The sequence below is a fragment of the Haemaphysalis longicornis genome, unplaced genomic scaffold (genome assembly GCF_048455015.1).
Source record: "Haemaphysalis longicornis isolate Haplotype H1 unplaced genomic scaffold, Haemaphysalis longicornis Haplotype H1 scaffold_9, whole genome shotgun sequence".
Taxonomy (NCBI): Eukaryota; Metazoa; Arthropoda; class Arachnida; order Ixodida; family Ixodidae; genus Haemaphysalis; species Haemaphysalis longicornis.
The window spans coordinates 152,298,434-152,321,056 of record NW_027526460.1 but is presented as its reverse complement, the minus strand read 5'-3'; positions in this window follow the sequence as shown (position 1 = coordinate 152,321,056).

Sequence of the window (22,623 nt, the reverse complement as noted above, 5' to 3'; positions counted from 1 at the left end):
TCTCCCCAGCTCCAACCACCCCTTTTTTCCTCTCCATTTTTAGCTCTCATACACTTGGGGTCCACCTTGCACCCACCCCCCTCAATTTTCTCTCGCTCAAGATTCGCATATTTTCGTATTTTCGAAACTGGGGTACCTCGCCATCTGCGAAACGCTAGGATAAATATGTTTATGTTTATTAGTGTGAGTACTCAAACCCATTGTTAACCGTATAGACAGCAACCGTTTTCTGAGCTATATATATATATATATATATATATATATATATATATATATATATATATATATATATATATATATATATATATATATATATATATATATATATATATATATATATATATATATATATATATATATATATATATATATATATATATATATATATATATATATATATATATATATATATATATATATAAATCTAGAGAAAGATAAACTCACAAAGCGCGCAGAAATAGTATAAGTAAAGAGTCGGATACACAGCAAGAACAATAACAAACAATGTTTACTTACGTAGCGGCAATGGGACTTGCCTTCATCAGAGTAAAGTTACATGATTATGATGTAACTTTACTTCATGTAACTTTACAAAGTTACATGATGTAATCATGTAACTTTACTCTGATGAAGGCAAGTCCCATTGCCGCTACGTAAGTAAACATTGTTTGTTATTGTTCTTGCTGTGTATCCGACTCTTTACTTATACTATATATATATATATATATATATATACATATATTTCATTTTTGCACCACCTTCTGACAAAAAATTCTTCACCTGTTTCTAGGACCTAGCGCATTATCTTCTTTGCTTTCGGAGGGTTCTGTCTTATTCTGTCTTAATTCACCGAGCCCCTCATTCGCTACATGCATAGCGAGGGGCCTCTGTTCTGCCAGTCTTGGTGCCAAAGGTAGCTTAAGAGGGTTAAACGCTGGTCGACCACTCTCCACATGTCGTGGACACTCGAGTCACGGCCCGGGGGTTAAAAAGAGGTCCCCTTCACGCCGAGTAGTCCGAGTTGCGCTGGCTACCACCCCCATGTGCAGGAAACAAAAAATACTTTAACACAAATACCCGAGACAGTGGTGGGGAAACAGCCCCACCGGTAGCGTAGTGGTTACCGCAGCAGACCGGTTTTCTGGAGGTCGTGGGTTCGGATCCCACCTGGTGGACATTTTTTAACCACTTTCTTTCTGACTCAAAAAATTCTTCATCTGTTTCTCTTACCTAGCGCATTACCCCCTTTGCTTTTTGGTTTTCTTGACTGCCAACCCTTATTCTTTCTTAATTCACCCAGCCCCTCATTTCCCATATCTGATTCGCTACATGCAGAGAGAGGGCCTCTGTTCTGGCAGTCTTGGTGCCAAAGGTAGCTTAAGAAGGTTAAACACTGGTCGACCACTCTCGACTTGTAGACACTCGAGTCCCGGCCCGCGGGTTAAAAAGAAGGTCCCCTTCACCCCGGGTAGTACGAGTGGCGCTGGCTACGAACCCCAAGTACAGGAAACAAAGAAAAAAAACACCTTAACATAAATACCCGAGAAAGTGGTGTTGAAACAGCCCCACCGGTATCGTAGTGGTTATCTTACCAGACCGGTATTCTGGAGGTCGCGGGTTCTGATCCCACCCGGCGGGCATTTTTTCAGCACTTTCTTTCGCATTCAAAAAATTGTTCACCTGTTTCTATGACCCACCGCATTCCCCCCTTTGCTTTAAGAGGTTTTCTTGACTGCCAACCCTTATCCTGTTTTAATTCACCGAGGCTGTCATTTCCCATTTCTGATTAGCTACATGCATAGCGAGGGCCTCTGTTCTGGCAGTGTTGCTGGCAAAGGTAGCTTAAGGGGGTTCAACGCTGGTCGACCACTCTCGACATGTCGTAGACACTCGAGTCACGGCCCGGGGGTTAAAGAGAAGGTCCCTTTCACCCCGAGTAGTCCGAGTGGCGCTGGCTACACCCCCCATGTGCCGGAAACAAAAAATACTTTAACACAAATACCCGACACAGCGGTGGGGAAATAGCCCCACCGGTAGCATAGTGGTCATCGCAGCAGACCGGTATTCTGGAGGTCGTGGGTTCGGATCCCACCCGGCGGGCATTTTTTTCACCACTTACTTTCTGACTCAAAAAATGCTTCATCTGTTTTTATGACTTACCGCATTCCCCCCTTTGCTTTCCGAGGTTTTTTTCTGCCAACCCTTATTACATGTATATATACATATATATATATATATATATATATATATATATATATATATATATATATATATATATATATATATATATATATATATAGTGCAAAACTGTTAACCGGTGAGGAAGAATAACAGCGGCGTAGAGTACAGACTTCATTCCCACTGGAGTATACCCCCGATATAGGAAGAGCTTACACGGTGCACATGCCTGTAGGGACTACTGAAAACTTATCCGTAGATTTGTCCCTCTTAGACCGCAGTTGCATCTTCTCCCAAAAGAAGATTATACACTTTGTCCAATGTCCAATTATATACTTTGTCCATGCAAACACGTCACTGCGGCAAAAAATCTTTCAAAGCTAGAAAATTATCAGAGCGAGGTCTATCGAACAGTTTAAGCTTTGACGGCTGCAGCTGGCCTTGGTATCTGTCTAAATTAGTAAGGCTTTCTTGCACGGTATTAAATGAGTCACCCGGAAGAAAGCTCAATGGCGAAAGGCAAACAGGCATCTTTTATTGAGGACCTCTGGATAATGAGTGCCAAGCACGACATGGCGGCCCCCTACGACCTGCGGATGGTTCATGAGAGAGCGCCTTCATTGTGTTACTTAAATGAAATGCTAGGCGGTCACTTTTAATAAACCCGCGTTCAGGCACGCCTCCTTTGGACCATTGCGTCCTATATGATTAACAGTTTAGGACAAGCAACACGCCCTTCGCCGTTCTACCACGCACGATGATTCGGGAACATTGGGGCCCATAGAGACACGAGTCTTTGGGTAAAAGAGGATTTGTGCCTGTTTATTAACGCGTTATGGGCAACATAGACGTCGAGCTGAGCAACATAATCTGCTTTATCGGTGCATGCGTCAATATTTTAACTGAGAGGCTGTGTAGTTACATTACAAAAAAATAACGATGGCGCCAGAGCACGCAGCGATAGACCTTAGCAGAATGCCTTCTTGAAATCTGCAGTGTTAGTGATGGACATGATGTAGAATGAAACCTTCTTTTATTACATAACTAGTCTTTGTAACGGCCATTTGTGTTAGTTGTGATACAGGTTGGTACTTCAGTTTCGCACGCCAAAAATCAGCGGGTGACCTAGGCGTGCCTGAAACTACAAATTTTCCAACTCAGGCAGTGGGATATATCTCATGTTGAAGAAAACACACGGGAACACATCCGTTGGGATATTTAACACGAAGTTTCGATGTCTTCTATTGTATGTGATTGAGTCAGGATGACTGCAATATTAAAAAAAAATTAACACAGACAGCGGGTTCATGAGTGTACAACATGATTAAAACACTATTTGGAAAATGTGAATGCGAGGGAAAGGAAATCGTCAGTAGGTTTTCACGATTACCGGTTTGTGCAGGTGATTTTACATAGGAAAGGAGCGCGATATACAGAAATGCGACATAGCTAAACATAAAGGCAGAATTACTAATATAGCTCCCTTTATCTGTGCAAGAAAGGCTATGGGCAATGTGGAAATTCAAATTCAAATCCAAATTTATTCAGAAAAGTACAAGAGTATTAACATTGGGGGAATTTACAGGAGGAGGTCCCAAGGTTTCAGAACCGCAGGCGGTACCTTGTATGCTAGATGTTTTGGAGATAACAATTTGTGAGCACAATACAACCAGTATGTATTGCATACATTATACCAATCTTATAAAACATAGTGTAAGAATGGGATAATAAAGAAAATACAACACATAATGGAAAAAACAGGGAAATTATAATCATTTGACAACAGAACAAGCAGGGAAAGATGTCACAGAAAAATATTTCAAGGAGTTACTGGTGAGTAGCTAAGAACATTTTCACTTTTCTTTTAAAGGGTTGAAGCGAGCTAACTATCTTTATTTTCAGTGGTATGTCATTCCAGAAAAATACACCAGAAAAAAGTTGACTAAATTTGCCATAATTAGTTCTTACCTTGGGCAATAACAAGTTCTGACGGGAGGAAAATCTAGTGCAATTAGGCTTGGTTAACATGTGGTGAGGGAAAACGTCAACTACGAGGCTATGCAGCACTTACAAAAACAGAACTCCAACGCTGTACAAATACATCTTTGGCAAAGGTAATATATTAAGTGGAGTAAAGATAGGAAGAGATGGTGACATTTTTTGGGAAAACGTTTTTAATCGCATTGCTTGTTTTTGAAGTTTTTCTAATGGTGAAAGGTGATTTTTATGCGGTCGACCCCACGATGTGATGCAGTAGTTCAAGTGGCTATGAATAAATGCATAATATAAATCCAACAGAGTTTTCGTACTGAAGTACAGTCTAGCTCTAAGAAGCGCTCGAATGCCAAATGATATCTTTTTGCAAATGGAGGAGATATGGCATTGGAACCTTAGGTGAGTGTGAACAATAACACCTAAAAAGGGTGTTTGGTTCCACAGTAGAATGGGATTGTGACCTATATGGAGGAAAGGATTTATTTGCAACTTTTTATTGGGGGAGTGATATACCATTAGGAACGATTTGGACGAGTTAATAGATAGTTTGTTATTAGTGCACCAAGTTTCAAGGAAACATAAGTCATTTTGCAAACCAGAAAATAATAACTCTGCATCAGGATTGTCTGAAAAGATGGTGGTATCGTCGGTATATAGAATGCATTTCGAGCGCGTGAGGCACTGCGGTAAATCATTTACGTAAGTAAGAAATAAAAGCGGCCCTAAAACAGATCCTTGGGGGACGCCTTTCCTGTTAATAGCAGAGGAAGAAAAAGTGCCATTGACGCAAGTAATTTGCTGCCTATCTGACAAGAAGCTTTTCAACAGTTTAAGGTGGCGGTCCAGCTATTCCGTATAACTTAAGTTTAGTGAAGAGGATATCGTGATCAATACTGTCGAATGTCTGCGATAAGTCAACGTATTTCGAGCCAGCGTGTTTCCCTTTGTCAATAAATAATTTAATGCTATCGGCAAAACATGCCAAAGATTTATCTGTTGAAAGGCCAGGTCGAATGCCGAATTGACTGGGAGTTAGTATATTAAACGTTTTATAGTAGTTAGACAGTCTCTTTTCGATTAACTTTTCAAGCACTTTGTCAAGAAATGGAAGAACCGAAGAACTGAAATCGGTCGATAAATTTCTATTTGATTCGGATCGCCTTTTCTGAAGACCGGAACAACTTTAGCCAATTTAAATACGCTTGGAAACACACCGGTTTTAAGGACAAGATTGAAAACAGAATTTAGGATTGGGAGAATGAATGGACAAATCAATTTGATGTGTTTCGCCTGAATTTTATCTAAGCCAGGACCAGTCGCTTTACGCCCTGAAATTACGGCTTCAATTTCCGCAGGGTTGGTAGGAATAAGAAAGAAAGATTGTGGTTGGCGAGTAAATGTGGGCGTATACACCAAAGAAGAAGGGTCAGAAGATTGTGTAGAAAAATGGTGATTAAAACAGTTCGCCATATCATGCGGTGTTGTGACGCGCGAGTCGTTCGTTTTAATGGATGTGACCGAGTCACGTTGAAGTGGTGTGTTAAGAAATTCGCGCATCAAGTGCCATTTTCTTTTTGCATTGCTTGCGCTGTCCAGAATTTGGTTGTCATAATAGCTTCGCTTGGTATTTTTTAGCAATGCGGATGACAAATTGCAATATCGTGTATACCTGGTTTTGAGGCGCGTGTTAAATGGTTGGCGCTTAGTTATTTTATACAGGTTGTCTTTTTTTCGTTAAGAACATAACAAGCCGTTCGACAGCCAAGGACAATGAGGGGCGTGGTAACGTCGATTGGGCACCTGAACAGTAGTGAACGAATCAATGGCTGATGTAATTGTTTCAAAAAGCATTTGAACGGCAATTTCAGGATCTGGTGTATCGAGTATCGCAGACCAGTCAGTATCTGATATAATCCGTGTGTATTCATCACCATCAAAAGAAGTTCTAAAGCATGGCTTGACGAAAGCAGGAACCGACAGGTTAGCGGTCATAAAGACGGGGTAATGATCAGTAATTTCAGTTTCGATTACACCTGCTGCAGAGATGCAACTGGAATTTTCAGGATGTGGTCAATCAAGGATTGAGTGCCATGATTAGGACATGTGGTAGGAACGTTATTAAGACACTGAAACCCATAGCTCGACATACAGGCGATGTATTCCAGGGTATCGTGGTTTGAATCATCGAGAAGATTATTGCTAATGTCACCCAAAATAAATGTTTTTTTTTCACAAGAAATCTGGGGAAGCATGTCCGAGAGCATGATATAAAAATCGCAGAATCAGAGGAGGGAGAGAGATATATAGCGCCACACACGACATTAGAATGATTATCCTTTAAAGATGAAGCTTCAAATTCGACCCATACAGATTCACAAGAAGGAACATTGAAATTTATATCAAAACGCCATTTACATACATGCCATTTAAAACGTAAATAGCTGAGCCTCCGTACGCGCTACCGTCACGATGATCGTATTCACTTTTGTAGCCTGGAATATTAAAAATATCTTTATCATGGACAGAAAGCCAAGTTTCTGAGAAGCAGATAACGGAAAATCACTGATCAAACGAGTGGACGAAAGTTGAAATGTTGTCAAAGTTCCTGCGCAGGCTTCGGGCGTTGAAGTGAATTCCTGAAAACCAAGACGTATTGTTCAAAGTGGTGTTGACGTCACTCATGGAAACGTAAGCCATGGGAATGTACGAAAAGAAAGCCGCTTAGGTCATGTTATTTTTACCCGAAAACCCGAAGATCCTGATCGCAGGTGATACGATGCACATGGCTGTCGAAAGTCTTCCTGGCTTTGATCACACAATTATCGGTCCAGAAGAACATCCATTTTCTCTGTTTACTCGGTTCTAGCGCGTTTTCGTACAGGATTTTGTTTTCGGGGGTCAAATGCTCATTCACATAGATGGGTTGTACTTTGGACTTTTGCTCTTTGTCACCGTCTGCGTTTGATTCAACCTGACCTTCCGTATTAGCGGTGGCCTGCTGGGACGATTCACCAAGAACACAAAGGCAAGCAGTTGTGGGACGAGACTTGCGAGCGTTTGAGAGGAATTCTGTGCGTTTGTCACGTGAGCAGAACCTCACCATTATGTTCTTGTGGCTAGCGCTGTGTGTTGGGACCCGGTGCACTGTATCGATGTCCTCGGTCTGTACCGTGCACCCAATGGCATCACCGAGTTGCTTGACAATCTCTAAGCATTCTTCGCCCTGCGTCAGGGGAACGCCTCTTATTTCGAGATTGTTTGCTCTGGAGTACCGTTCAAGTTCGGCGACTTTGCGTGCAAGAACATCGTTGCTTTCAACAAGCGTTTTGTTGGTAGCAACAAGGGCAGTGTTTTGGAGTTTGACAGCCTCAATCTCTTTGTTTATGAAGTCAAGAGACTTCTTGCTTGACTTCCTCTGGTTTACATTTCACAACAGCACATTTCACAGTTTCCAGTGAATTTGTCAATGTGGAAAGCTTTGCCTCAAAAGTAGTTTTAAGTTCCTCGAAGTCTTTAGCCAAGGCAGCAACAGTGGGAGCCGTTACCACAGGAGTGATCAGCACACCACGGTTCGAAGCTAGGTAGAGTAATAATAAGAAAAGCTAATTTTTTACGTGTGTAAAGACGAGGGCAGCAGATTAGATTGCAGGTTTCGGTCGAAACGCGGTGGCTGATGGCTCGCTCAAGAATGTGAGCCACACGGCTGCAGATGCGCTTTTATCCTCGTTGAAGGCGAAGGCAGCGACAGCCGTATACCTTGGACGTTTCCCCAGGTGCTCAGAGCAAGGGGGAGGGCAGGAGTGTGATGGGGCAGCCAATTCAGATCCTTGACTTGCTGTAGCCGTAAAGAGAGGCGCTATGTCAATGACAGTTTACATTTGTTTACTTTTACGTTTGCGATCGTATTATTAATTTCTAGTACAGTCATAGCCCCTTGACCATTGTGGAGGAGATAATTTCTTGTGATCGATTTGGGAACGCAAAAAAATGTGGTGTACGCCCCTGGCGACTACAGCAATATTTCCGATATGTTTGATGTTTCAGCATTTTGTTGCTTACTTTGTTCCTAGTTTTGCAATTCATGGGGTGCGATTGCGATTTTGGTGCTTTTTTTGCGAGGATGTTTCAGGTATACTATAATCATTTGAACTCAGTTAAACGTTCTGTTACATGCATTTCAAAGAAGTAGGATGGACGTACGAATAAAAGTACCAATTAAAGGTTATAAATTTCCTGCGAGTGCTTGTGTAATTTTAGTCGTCTGGTCGGCAGTTCCCTAGCTCACAGGCGATCGTTTATTGCATTGCGTGACCGCCTTGTCAACAACGTGGATGCACCGGCTGTCGGAGGGCTGCACAGTGATACTGCTTCTTTGCTACCGACCGCTGACTGAAAGCAACCGGTAGCGAAAAAAATTACACCATCTTCCCGTGGGGAACCCTGATGAGGATGCGAAGCATAGTGGTGGTTCCGTGTGGTTCCATTGTGTTGCCGTTATGTTGAGTGATCTGGTTTTTACTAGCGCCAGAGGGAATTCCGCGTCCGGGTCCACACCGGTGGCAAAGGCATGCAAGTGCTGTCGTGTTATGGTGAGTAGGTGGTGGTTATCGAGGCGCCGAAACTCGTCCATCATGTTCTTGTCGATGTTGTCTCTGTGGTAGAATAGGTAGTCTCCGTCAGCTTTGGTGAGGCAAAGGTTGTTGACATTGGTGCACCGGCTGAGAGCAATGTACACGCCCTCCTCTTCGCAGCTTTGTATTCTCGTTCTTCTTCTTCTTCGGCGGTTTCCCTACGGGAAGATGACGACGGTGGTTGAACGCGAACCTATGTCGTGATGGATTCTTTGGTTGGCCAATCCCTAGGGGCATCCTGCCACAGTCAGCATCAGAGGCGCTGCGGACGGGGCTGCTTGAGCTGCAAGGCGCGTGGCGCTTCCCGCCACAGCTTTCCCACGGGAAATTCAGCATCCCCCTCTAAAGTTTTCAGTTCGTCGTTTCCATTGACGTTCAGCTTCGCGTGCCTTCGTTGTATCAGTAGCTTCTTGACGTAGTTTGAATGAGTCAAGGACATAAGGCGCGTTCGTAGCACTTGGTCCTGTCCCGGATTTGTAGCGTAGTGGGAAGAGCACCGCGTACCTCCCGTTGCGGCCAGAGAGTCGTGGGATCGAAAACGGGCGCCGCTAACTATTTCTTTTTTATATAGTGTAGTATCGCGGAGCTGTGGGTGTAAGGAGGAGACTTGCGCATGCGCAGTGAGCGTGTGGACGGCACCGCCATCAACGACGCAGGACCAGGCCAGCCTAAGAAATGCTCCGCATTTAAAAATGAAGGAGGCCCACACTAACGCGCTAGACTTGAAGGTAGCAAAACTGTACGCAACCTTCACAACCATCAAGACGGTTTAAGTCCACCATTGCAGTGAATTTGCTTCCTCTTCGCTGCCGCAACGACCTTTACTTTATCATTTTGCTATAAGTGCGAGTTTTCTTCATTTTTTGGAAGTGATATTCTTTGGACATCACCTTGGAAGGGCGTACACTATGACCTGTCTTTCTTTTTTTGCGAGAGTTTACCTTACGGAATAACATTTATATGTACACCATCACATCTGTTTCCCACAGAAACGTCAGCAGAGGCCGGTACTGAGGGCCCCATATCCACCTCTCTAGATCAGGGGGTCTCCCAGGATGGAGCCCTGTGCTCCGGAGGTGTTGCAGGCGAGAGGTTTGAAGGGCCAGGCAGGTCCATAGAAGGTGGCTCTTGTCGGCTTCGGACACAGAGACCGTACAAAAAGGACAGTTCTCCGCAAACGGTGCGTGGTAGCGGTCAGGCCAAGCTTGGGTCACTGCTGGGGATAAACCCCAAATCGAAGTATGCGCAGCAGGACCTCCTCCCAGGGAGCGAGCCCACTGGGGAGGTCAGTTCCACGCGGTGGAAGTAAAGCACGCATGGCGCGGTGGAGGTTTTCCTTTTCCACCAGCGGTTCTTCTAGGGTGGACACCGGAAGAAGTGGTAGCGACCGTGGAGGGTCTATACGGCGACCGGCGCGATCCGCCGCTATGTGGGCAGAAAGCATGTTCAGGCGGATTCAGAAAACACGCACAGGGCATGGGTATGTGTCCAGGATCACGTGAATACGTGCCGACATTCTGGTGCTACGCGCAACGCATCGCTATCGCTTAGTCCATGGAAATTTCCAGTTTCACGCCGGTAGTTAGTGCCGATGTAAGTGCTTAGAAACGATCCCGAATATCAGTAAGTTCTGCCAACAGGCTTGGCGGAGGGTCTTGTAGGTGCAGCACTGGTTTAAGGCTGGCTGAGAGGGACAAGCCGAGGCTGTGGTTACGAGGCAGTCGTGTGCCCCGGCGTCCACGAGAGCCTGCACTACTCGTGGCAGCGTCGCAGGCGCCCAGTGACGGACATGAAGTACGGCTGCATCCGGAGGATGATGAAAGCCAGAGGTTCGGACATGTAGCCTTGCGAGAGGCTTGTTGCCCGTCACCTGATGGTAGTGCCAGGGCGGTCTAGCTGCAGGAAAGGCTGGCATCGTATCAGGAACCTGGTCCATAGATGCAGCGAGAGCTTCTGCGTCCGGTACATACCCACGCGTTAGCAGGCGAGCGGAACAACGCTGATGAATGATCGCATCTAGCGTGTTAAGCTGGGCGTCGGCTTGTATTGGTGGCATTGGTGTTATGCGAGGGAGGCCAGTAATGGTGCGCATGGCGGCCCTGTTCATGGCTTCAAGCCGAGCCGTGTCCGCCTGCGTCATGTGCTCGAACTGGGCCTGATACACAAGCCATGGCTGAAGTACGGAGCGCACTAGGAGACGGGCAGTCGTCCAGCAGACCCTGCCAGACTTCTGAGAGGTGCGGCGAACGAGGTGGATCATCTTTCCGGCTTTCTCTCGAGCAGATCGAAGCCACTAGGTCGCTGACCCTGATGCCGATAATTCTAGTCATAGGACCCGAAGACGGTCAACAGTGGGTATGTCGTTCCCATTCAGTTGCAGTGAAATGTGAGACACTGGAGGAGGCGGCCGCCCCAAGCGTTGGCCACGGTAAATAAAGCAGTCTTCTCTTGCGAGAGAGTGAGGACCGCATACTACCACCACCTCTGGCAGTCTGTTAGTGCTTGCTGGAGGCACTCGGCTTGTCGTGACAGGTCTGGATGCACTCACCATACCGTAGTGTCATCGGCGTACATGAGGAAATATAGATCTCGGATTGAAGCAAGGTGCCAAGCTAGCTGCAACAAGCCGATGTTGAAAAGAATCGGAGACAGAACATACCCTTTTGGTACGGCTCGAACTGGTGTAAAGTGACCGAAACTTGCTCCTTTGATGCGGATGGAAACAGAACGGTGTTCAAGGAAGTGTCGGACGAAATCTCAGACTTTGTCTGGAAGGTGGAGGACATTTAGAAGTTGTAGGACGGCCGCGTGACTAACGTTGCCATACGCCTTGCAAATGTCCATGGCGAGCACAGATCTCGCACGGCGGGATCAGCCTACAACTAAAACCATAGATGAGATGTATTCCACCCAATCCTCAGTACTGATATAGGGCCTCAATCCAATTTGCGCCCGTTGTTACCATTGGAAGTTATCAAGCCACCACTGAAGCCGTGTTGCAAGCATTCGCTCTGACAACATGCACAGCGTCGATGTCAGGGCGAAGGTGCGCAAGTTCTGAAGCACATGTGGTGGCTTCCCGGGCTTTGGAATGGGAACAATATCCGCCCGAAGCCAAGAGTCAGGTAGTTGACCGGAGAGCCAAGCCTCATTAACCGAGTCCAGAAGCGTCACGAAAGCTGGGTCGCCGATGTTCTCGTACACCTCGTAAGTTATGCCGTCGGGACCCGGAGCAGCCCGCTGTTTAGCGTGATCAATCGCTGCCAGAAATTCAGCCATAACTGTGCCTGAATTCTCAAAACGGCTTCATGAGTAGGCCGTAATCCAACATTGTTCGGCAGGGGGAACGGAGATGGCATGATCACTGGCACAACATGAAATGCAGAAAGCAAGGCCCGAGCAACGTCGGGGGTGAATTGTGCCGGATCCTTGTTTCACGCAATACAAGAGCAGGCAGCTGCATCCGGAGGGCGACTGCCCGATTCCAGGGCGCGAAACGTGCTCCAAACAGACGCCGTTGAGGGAGATGGGCCTAGACAGGCTCACCAGTCAAGCCAGCGCTGCCTCGACATTCTTTTTGGTGCCGTCTGGCAGCAACGGTAAGGCGCTGATACTGAAGCCTGGCCGGTATGGACGAAGGATCCCGTGCGGCCATTACTTCAGCTTGCTTGCACTGAGCTCAAAGCTGTAGGAGCCAAACATCGGGCTTTGGGCGGGACTCCTCCACCCATGTATGTATGAGAGGCGTCCATGAGGACACGCCGAAAAAAAGTGGCGAGGTCTGGGATGGGCGCCGAGGAGGATGCATTCCGTGTGGAACAGAAGGCGTCACAGTACACCACTGTGCAACGGCGACGAAGGCGACCTGTCGGCTCTGGAATGAGACCCAGGCGAATGGGGTGATGGTCGCTGCCCCTGCAGTCAGCTTCGCGTTTCCAGGATACCGTTTGTGCACCCAGCCACCACTACAAGTCAGGTGAGTACGGTGCATCCGTGCGTGCGTACACCGGCGTGTCGGGCAAGAGATGTCATTCAGAAGCGTGAAGCGGCCATCACTGAAGTGCTCCAGTACCAAACGACCGCGCTCACTTGTGGACGGATATCCCCAATCAGAGTGCGGAGCATTAAAGTCTCCCGCCACAAGTTTGTGGCACCCAGGGTTGGTTCGCCGAAGTGCGGCAAGCCAGCCCAGTCGTAGGCGGGGCGCACGACCACTGTAAGGGCGCACATAACAAGAAACCAGGATTACCGCACAACGACGAAGTTGCATCTTTACCGCTACCACCTCGTGCCAGGCTGTACACCGTGTGCTGAGAGGGATGGGGTTCTGAGAAAACCGAGAATGAACATAAATGGCCGCCTTGCCCGGAGGAGTATAACTGGAGCTGCACCGGCGATCAAGAATTGACGGCTCCGCGTACGCCGTAAATTGCTGCAGGCGTGGGAGAGAGTTCATCTCCTGAAGTAAGAAGGTCCAGGCATGGAGCTTGCCCAGACGGAGCCTTTCACGGAGCTCTCCAATTTTCGTAGAGAGATCCCGACAGTTCTACTGTACAATATAGTGTTCCGATCCGGGCCTATTGACGGAGTGTTTAGCGAAGTTGTGCAGCAAGTACAGATACTAATGACCGTAGCTGATGCACCACAAACTGGAGAAGTTCTTGGTGGGTTAATGCAGAGGAGGCTCGCGGTGAGGGAATGGAATTCATGGACGGGACGCTTTGATGATGCTTGTAGGAAAGACGAGGCGGACTTGAGGGGTGTTGGGACGATTGAGGTAAGCGTTGCTGGCGGCGAGTTGAGACTTGAGCTTGGTGAGTTTGGTAATTTCACCATACGGCAAGGCCAGCTTTTGGTCCAGGGCAGCAAGCTCGTCTTCCGTAGGGGATGAAGGAGCCTCAGAAATAGGTTGCCGACGATGGCGGTAACGGCGAACAACGTATCGATATGTTGGGTGTGAGGGAGGCTCGGCGGCTTCCTCGTCCATTGCATCCTCATTCTCTTCCACGAAGCAATCGAATCGGTTGAATGTCGTGGTTGGGTCTGGCTGAGAACGAGCACGCCATGCACGACGCTTAGCACGCGTTGCCTTACTCTTGGTGGGACAGACTTTATCGGCGATGTCATGATCATCAGAGTGGCAGAGACCGCACTTGAATTTTGGCCGTTTAGGCGATGCCATTGCGTCCTCACGGGCATCCGGTGCTGGGAACGGGCAATACTTGCTCATGTGACCTTGTCTAAAACAACAGTAGCAGTGCACTACCCCTGCTTTATATGGACGAGGTCGAAGTACACAGCCATTGTAGAAAAGGCGGTTTGGGGGATCAAGCGGCCCCGCAGCGTAACGAGGCAAGTGCGTCCGGATCCTATATAACGTACAAGAAGCACTTGCTGTGTGTCACAATTGATGTTGTCACGAATGTAGTCCGGATTCTCGCCGGGGTGTACACCCGCGAAGACATACACTCTAAGAAATCGGGGGAGCAGTTGAAGAGTCCAACCTTCATTGTACTCTTGCAAGCGTTGGTGGACTCCCCTCGAAAGCTGCGGGGAGTTGGATGCAATGCTCGCTCCCCATGAGGAGGAGAGCAAAACTGACCGCGTACTCTTCTCGTGCGCGGCGGAGTGCAGCCCCAGTTCTGCTCCCGCACCAGTGAAGAGTAAACCTGCGCATCGTCTCCCATCTCCAGTACGAAGAGTAGAATTGCAATTTCATTCTTGTCCAGTGCGGGAGTAAGCATGGAGATGCACTCCTGCCATCTGCGCACACGAACTCATCAGCGATGTTTTATTTGCATACGAATATATTATATAAAGCGGTTGTGTAAAAAGCGCCCGACTACTTCTGCCGCGCATTTTAAACGTGCAAGAATATGAATTCGTGTAACGATTGCTCGCAGCGTTCAGTGGCGGCAGGCGGCAAACCGAAGGAACTAATCTACGGACCGCTGCAGACGGTCGCTTTGAAAGAGTTTGATCTATAGACCTACGCTTGTCCCGAGCCTAGTCGCGCTAAAAAAACGGATTGTAAATCTGAGATCGATTGAGAAAAATGGTGTTGCAAGAAGTGAAGTCCGCGCTCTTCTGATAGCTCAAGCTGCAAGCGCAACACGAACCCGACCCAACAACCGTGGCTAGTGTCGCCGAGATAGGCATGTACATACGATAGCTTTTACTAGGTTAAATAAAGGAAATCCGTATACATAACTGGTATTAACAGCAATATGGGGCCTATCTGCAAGATCGGAGTGTGAGGAACAGGCGATATCACTGCGAGGGCATCTCAAATACACCCTCTACGGTGAAAACTATCTCGTCGGCTGACGAGCGACGATAAAAGCGTACACACCGATCGGTTGCTGGAACTCAAGCGCCTTTGTTAAGCAAAGAGAAATGATGACCCCCCCCCCCCCCCCCCCGCGGCAGCGCAGGCGTGGATCACGATACGTAACGCGTCATACATCCGGGGGATCAGGTAACGCGAACCGCCCGAGCAAGCGTGAGAAAGGCACCTTCAGCGAGCCACGAAGTGCGCGTGTTCTGCAAAAACCTACACAGGCGGTGAACCCGCAAAGGCCGGACGGGCGACTTACAGGCCGCGCCAGACCGTGATGTCAATGTGCTACGAACGAAGTGGGCTTTCAAGCAGACGCTTCGTGCAACATGGGAAGTTGGACCTGCCCTTATCGTCATACTTGCTTCGACACAGTATACGACGCGTGTTGGCTAACCGCTCGCCGCTTGTGCGTCAGCGCGACATCATGCACACGCGAGCAAGTCGTATATTCGTTCATTCGTGCGTGCGTGCGTGCGTGGTACTAGTTTTTCTTTCGGACGAACATCACAACGGCGACAGCGCTGAGGCCGATTTCGGAACTATGCGCACTGTGTAGCGATGCGCGCGCTATGGCCGGACTGTATCTGCGGCCGTCGCAGGCTTAGCGCCTTGAGCTTGGGATCTTTCGCAGCTATTACGACCTTGGATTTATCTACCGGACGAAGAAACGCTGGCGGGAAGTAGAGGTAAGCCATTAGTTAACCTCGTATTCTTGTCTTGTGTATTTAACGAAGCAGAGTTACTCTCGGTACTTCGGTCCGCGGAAGCGGTTAGTCCTAACGTTTTTGTGACTGATTTTGACCGTTGCTTAGTTTTGAAGGGCGGCTTTTGTACCCGTGTGCAAACAGCGTCGATTCTTGCACCGTTTCAATCCCTTTGATTCGTGAAGTGTTGGTATCCTTGCGGAATGTTTTCGCAGGTAGGAAGCATGGTCGCGCGAGTAGTCGCAGCGCTACGCTGTACTCTTAGCTCGGCGGCTAGGGTTAGAGTGGCGGCCGTGCAGTAGCTGTGGCTACCTGCGCGGCTCCAAAGAATTCCGTACAATAGGCTGAGTGATAGGAGCGCGTCTAGCGCGTGGTAGTCACTAAATTACAATAATTTTAGTGACCGCCGCGCGTACAGCAGCAGACTGAAATGCTGTTCAGACAAGTTTTTTTACGTTTTGCTTGAGGGCAGGATGGACGGAAATGGGACTTTTCGGGGCGTACTCACCGCACTCTTAAGGGGTAGTTACATGCGTCTAAGGCGATGAGCGACGCGAGAAACCTCACTCAGTGCGTACGGCAAACAGGTATTGTGTGCGACACAGACAAGCGAAATTTTTTTACACAGGCCGCTGACGGCGGCGACAGCGGCAGGCGACGGGCCGTCGCCGTCGCGGGTTTATTCCCGGACAGAAGCAGCCCACAAGCGAGCGGCAGCAACGACGACGAAGGGCATTGGCAGCAATGCATTACTTTTTTTCGTTTGTCGCTGTCGCCCACACTGTTTGTTGTACCCATTACATTACTTTTTTCGCGTCGGTTGTCGCCGCCGCTCGAGCGTTCTGATCGTTCAATAACGAGCCTATTGGTTCTCATCAAATGTTGCGATCAGCAGCGTGCATGCAACGAAGCGTACTCCAGAATGAAGAAAACACTAGCTATATGAACCATTAGCAACTTTTCCACGCTAGTCATGTGAACGTATAATTGGCCCTACGTTGCAGTCGGCTGAGGACAAAATCCAATGCAAATTATTCAGGGATTATAACCTTACAAAAAGAGTCATGTTTCCTTAAATTTTGTGCAATGTTTTTATACCGGGAACGATAGCGGGGTAAACAGTTGAAGCTACGGACACGTAAGCACTAATGGGTTTGAGCCGCAGTGCGTAGGCAGACAGCTGTACGGCGCGCTGTCTGACATGACATTGGCCAAGTGGTACAACGAGCGTGGTGGCATCCAAGGTCACCACATCCGCATCTAGACTGGTTACTGCGCCAAGCAGTATGACATTCCAATACGGGTTCAGTGCGTGCTCTCGGCGCAAAAACTAATCTATCGCCCAATAAACTTCATTTAACGTTGTCAAACTCGTAAATATTTTTTTCATTGTAGAACTTATCTTTGCTGTCCCCCTCTTTCTGTCTATGTAGGAACCACGGGAAGACGCTACTTGCCCGAAGATTTTTTTTTTTTGAGAGAGAGGGAGAGATCCCCGAGGCGTCAGCAGCAGTGGCCGTCGCATTCAAGACACTTCTCCTCACCCCCTTGGACATCGTGGATGGGTTCCCATTGCTGCTGTCCGTGTTTTGGCCGTTCATTGTGTAATACGCTTCAAAGGCGAAGCGCACCTTCTTGCTTCTGTAGACGTTACTTTGGCTCAAGCACGGTGCCCTTGTCGGTACTGTTCTGAAGGCTGCCACCAACATTATGAAGCAGTCAGCTCGAACGTGTTTGTTTTTAATACGAAGTTATGCCTTTTTAAATCTTACTAGCGATATCCTCATTTGAGAACCACCCGCCTAAAAAACCCAGTGGGAATGTTTCCTGCGGTTTCCTATTGTACCACCAAAATATATCTGTTGCAAAGTTGCCGTGTCAATGGCTTTGTATCTTTGTGTTGATTGCACCTTGTAATGCGTTAATAGTAATCCACGCTGAATTGTTTTAGTCCAAGATTTTTCTTTCGCAAAATTTATTTGTAAATATTTTTTATGTGTGTTAAATAAGAGCTGGCTTTTTCAGTACATGTGAAGCACTCACAGATGTACTAAGGCCATTTTGTTTTATGTTAATACTGTTAACTATTCTCCCACTGCTGTATTTCTACTGACGCTTTTCGTGCTAATGCCACTACCTTTTTATTTGTGGATGTTAATGTAATTTTTATCGTCATAATTTAATGTTTGTATTTCAGTGTTTTCAATTGCTTTGCTGCATTTTTATTTGTGAATTTTTTCTTGGATGTATCCTAAATAGGCGCTACGTCTCCTGTGTGCATGTGGAGTAGGAACCGTTTTTATGCCATGATATTTTAATTCCCAATAAATTGCATTTTGTGTTAAATTGCAGAATGAACCGATTGTTGTGGTATTTTGAAAAATGAATTCTGAGCTTGTTTTTTCTTCTTTTCTATGTTTCAAAATAGCTTGTCCTGTTTTGTTTGCTTGTAACTGCCTATAGTACCATCGTGGGGAAGGGGGGGGTCTAGTAGCAGGCGGAGCGAAAGCACGCTGCCTCGCGGGGAATAGCAGAACGCTCTTGAGGCGTAACGAGATGCTTTCCAAGAGAGAGTAGTAGTACCCGTCTGCAGTATCCGGGAACGCCGCCAATAGAGCTTATTTACGCCTAAAGGGAGTGACGGAACGCTGCCTTGGAGATGGCATTGCAATTCCCACACAGGGCTCAAGTACTCCGCTTCGAAAGCAGCAAGTAAATCCCACGGGGAGTGTTTCGCCTCTCGTTCGGCCGCCACGCGCTACTCCTCGGAAGAGTCGCCCAATGCTTTCAAAGGGAGTGAAATATGGGACAAACGTTTTTACTCCTAGACAGAGTGCCCAGCACTCCTCGAGTTCTTAGAGTGTAGCGGGGGATGTCGGTGCCTGAAACCGGGTGCGCTTGCACTTCAAGAATCGTGTCAGCAGCGAGAGCTATGTGCTGCAGTGAGCATAGCTTTGCCACGGTGTCCAGATTCGGCATCCACACGGATACCGGGTTTGTGTGTCCTTGATGAGCACATCCGGTGAATCCATTGGTGCCGAGACAGCTATCTGCAATGTCTTTGTGGAAAGATTCGGAATGTTGAAATTATGTTGTGGCTTCACGGGAACTTTGTATCTGGATGAGTGCTGGGCTTGGGGCAAGGAGTTCCGTGGGGTAGAAGTCGTCGCAAATATTTATGCGGGAGTTGGTGACGAACCTATCTCTACTAAGGATGCAGGCTGCTGAGTGTCGCCCTGTACACAAGCCCGCATCGCAGCAGGCGGTAGGGTAGCTGCCTCTGGCACACTAGTAGTCTTGTCTGCCGCTCGCTTGGTGGTAATAAACTGTCTTGAATGCATTTTCTTACTGAGTATTGATTATGAAATTTTAAGCATGAATAACCGCCATTAACTTATTGTAGAAAATTTGGGAATACTTTCTACGTGACAAAAACATGCAAACTGCTGTTTAAATCATTTTAAGATCAAAATGTATGCCCCTCAGGGCGCCTAAAGAGGATGAAGAGACCAAGCAGCCAAAAAGTATTTTTTACCATTGGTGAAAATGATTTTTCGTTTCATTTTTTCGTGTAAACGTGGACACAAAAAACGATCGCTTCGCAAGAATCCCGGAACGAGATGGCACAAAAAAATCGCGGAGTCTCTAAAAAGCATAAATTACGGCACGTATTCACATACAATGATTACATATCCACTACTCAGGTGTCATTTTTTTTTCAAAGATGAAATTAAAACCTGGCACTCACAAGCCAAAACACAGTTTTTAACTAAAATGATAATGATATTGTGGGAAATACCTTAATGTTTTAGAATTATTTGGAGTATACGCTGTTGGATGGATTTATAAGCGGTAAAAGTGGCTTGCCCTTTGGCAAACCTTGTCTACACAGCTCCTAAACACACGTTATAGCAATAGTAAAAACGGTCTACTGATATGAGAGAAGTTTCAAACTGCATTGTCTTAGGGCACATATAAACATAAGACCAGATGGAAAAGAAAACCAACCTGCCGCAGTGGCTTAGTTGCCGAGGCGTTGTGCTGCTGAGCACAAGGACCTGGAAACGATTCCCGGCCGCGGCGGCCGCTTTTCTGATGAAGGCGAAAAGCAAAAACGCTTCTGTATGCTAGATTTTAGCACACGTTTAAGATACCGAATTGGTCAAAATTAATCCGGAGCCATCCACAAGGGTGCGCCTCATCGCCTGCGTTGCATCGGCGCGTTAAACCTTACAATCAATCAAATCAAAAGAGAACCTCGTAAGGCGCAAAAGGCCCAGAATAACCGCATGTAAATTTATTAAGTAAAAACAACCAGCCGTTTTGAAATTCAATGCCTCCGAAGTGGGTAGATGTACGGTGACACTTGGGTAAAAGTAAAGAATCAATTTCTCTTTTTTTGGAATTTAATTGCAAATTGGGAAATTGTGTCTTCCTACATTCTTAAAAAGAAGTCCACCTGGGGAAAGGCTATATTCAGGCACACAATTTTCAGAACTTCTGGAACACATTCCATAATTCCTGCCTATCAGAATCACTTTGGCCAACAGAAACCTGAAGCCCATTTCAAGGAAATCGAAAGTCAACATCAAATCAACATCACTGATAGCTGCACTACTCTTTTATTCCTAATATGCATTGAATTTCCTGCCAGCAAAAGTCTAAAATTACTTTATCTCGTGAACATAGGCACATACCATCTAGAAAAAACCTCGCGCATGTAATTGGCTTGTGCGTTTCCGCTGCAGTTATTCACACGAGCGAAAAAAGGGAGGCGTGTTTTATTACCTGCCGGGGTCGCGCACCTGACGTCTCCATAGGGAATCTACAAGCAAATGCTCTGAAGCTCACCGCTAGCTGTTTTGGTTAGTGTTGGTCCAAGCAAGTTCACAGTCTTCCACAGGGGGATATATGCGGGCCAGTATTTTTGTGTATTGCCGAACGCTCACCAGAGCGCCTAGATAGCTGTCAAGGCTCCGGGGTGTTCAGTTCTTGCGACCTTTAATATCACAACAGCAGCAACTTTTTAGTTATTTATTCGTGTAGCTTTTGTTTTTATGTTTCTGTTAGGGCAATACGTGTTACAGACGAAAGTAGTGCAAAAAAATTTTAAACACAGCCAATCGCGCACCAGGCTTGTTTCACGAATAATATTAGATAGATATATAGATAGATAAAATAGATAAGATATAAACACATTGTTATGCGTTGGTTTAGAATGTTACCCTAAATGACCCCTATTCTGATTGAAGGTGGTTCTGATAACGTGGTTTGTGGTTGTAAAGAAGTAATTAAGCAAACGATTCTGCGTCACATTTACAAACGGACTTTCGAGGCGGATGATTATGATTTGAAGGCTATGACGGAGGATAAATGCAGTCATCGTCTACTGCATCGCGGTAGTGCAGATTAATCAAGTTAGGAGGAGGCGTTTCACTGCCAGACTATAATAGGGAAGAGTAGAACTTGATCGCTGGCTAGTTGGGTCATGACGTACGAAGGATTAAGTTTGTGCAAAAGACGAGGACGAAGATAAGACAGGACAAGACGAGCGCAAGAAGACGAGCGCCCGTCTTGTCCTCTCTCCTCTACGTCCTCCCTTTTTGCGCAAACTTATTCCTAATAAAGAAAGCCCGAGCAGCCTTCATGGGCTTACCATACAAATGTAGTTGTGAACAATGAAACAAAAATTAAATTACACCAAAGCAGTAGCAGGTGAAAATTATTTTCCAAGGCCTGCAAAGATTTTTATAGTGCTCATCACAATTGGACGGTTACTATTGTTTGAAAAAAAATGCAGTGGCCGTTAAGGTACCATGTTGTGGTAGCCTGAGCATAGCGCATTCGAATTGGATATGAAAAACGTATTTCGTATGCGTTTCTCTTGATATCTTAAGAAATCAGCATCTGTTCCACCAAAGTTATTTAGCAGTAAGTACATCATGTGCCCTAATTAAAAAAAGATGAATAACGTAACGTTTTCAAACTTATTTCTAAAACACAGTTATTACGCTTATTTGTTCCAGCATTACAACTTTGTGGAAGCGGTCGAACATCGTTTCCCCTGTTACTCTCTAAAATGTAGCTTGTTTGTTGGAGAGCGCTGTTTTTTAAAGCTATACCATTTTAGAAACCGTTAACACAGATGAGGGATACAAGAGTAGGGGGCGAATGGTGCTACACCAGTGATACTTATCAAATGATGGGCTTGGGAAACTCTTAACACAATTATCTGGTCTAGCACTACGAACAAGTGCTTATAGAACTCGTGGACTGGGCCAATGATTCGTTCCACGCCCACGCACTAATTACCTTTGGCAGTCATTAGCATGCAACATTCCAAGCATGTTGACTAAACTGCATGGCATTACCAGCAATTCTTATGCTTTAACGCTTGCTTGCTTACCCAATATTTTTGACGGAAAGGATTCTTTTTGAGCTCCATATTATTTGTCCTTTGTGTAAATTTGTGTGAAATGTTCGGTCAATTCATTAGCTTTACTTGATGGTGCAACGCCGGACGAATGCGTCCAAACTTATGACACGTGCATTTGTTTTAACATTTCTCTGCTAATATTAGGCAGATTTCTGTAAAAGAGTTCGCTGTCATATCTGTCCCTTTTTATATCCGCTTTGTACTTTCAGCAGTCGTCATTAGATTTTCATGAAGCTGTAGCGACAGCTTTCTTGCCAGGGACGCCATCAACATTGTAATATGTTGGGAAATAAATTTCAGATTTCAAATTTCAAATTTCAAATTTGGGGTACACAGGAT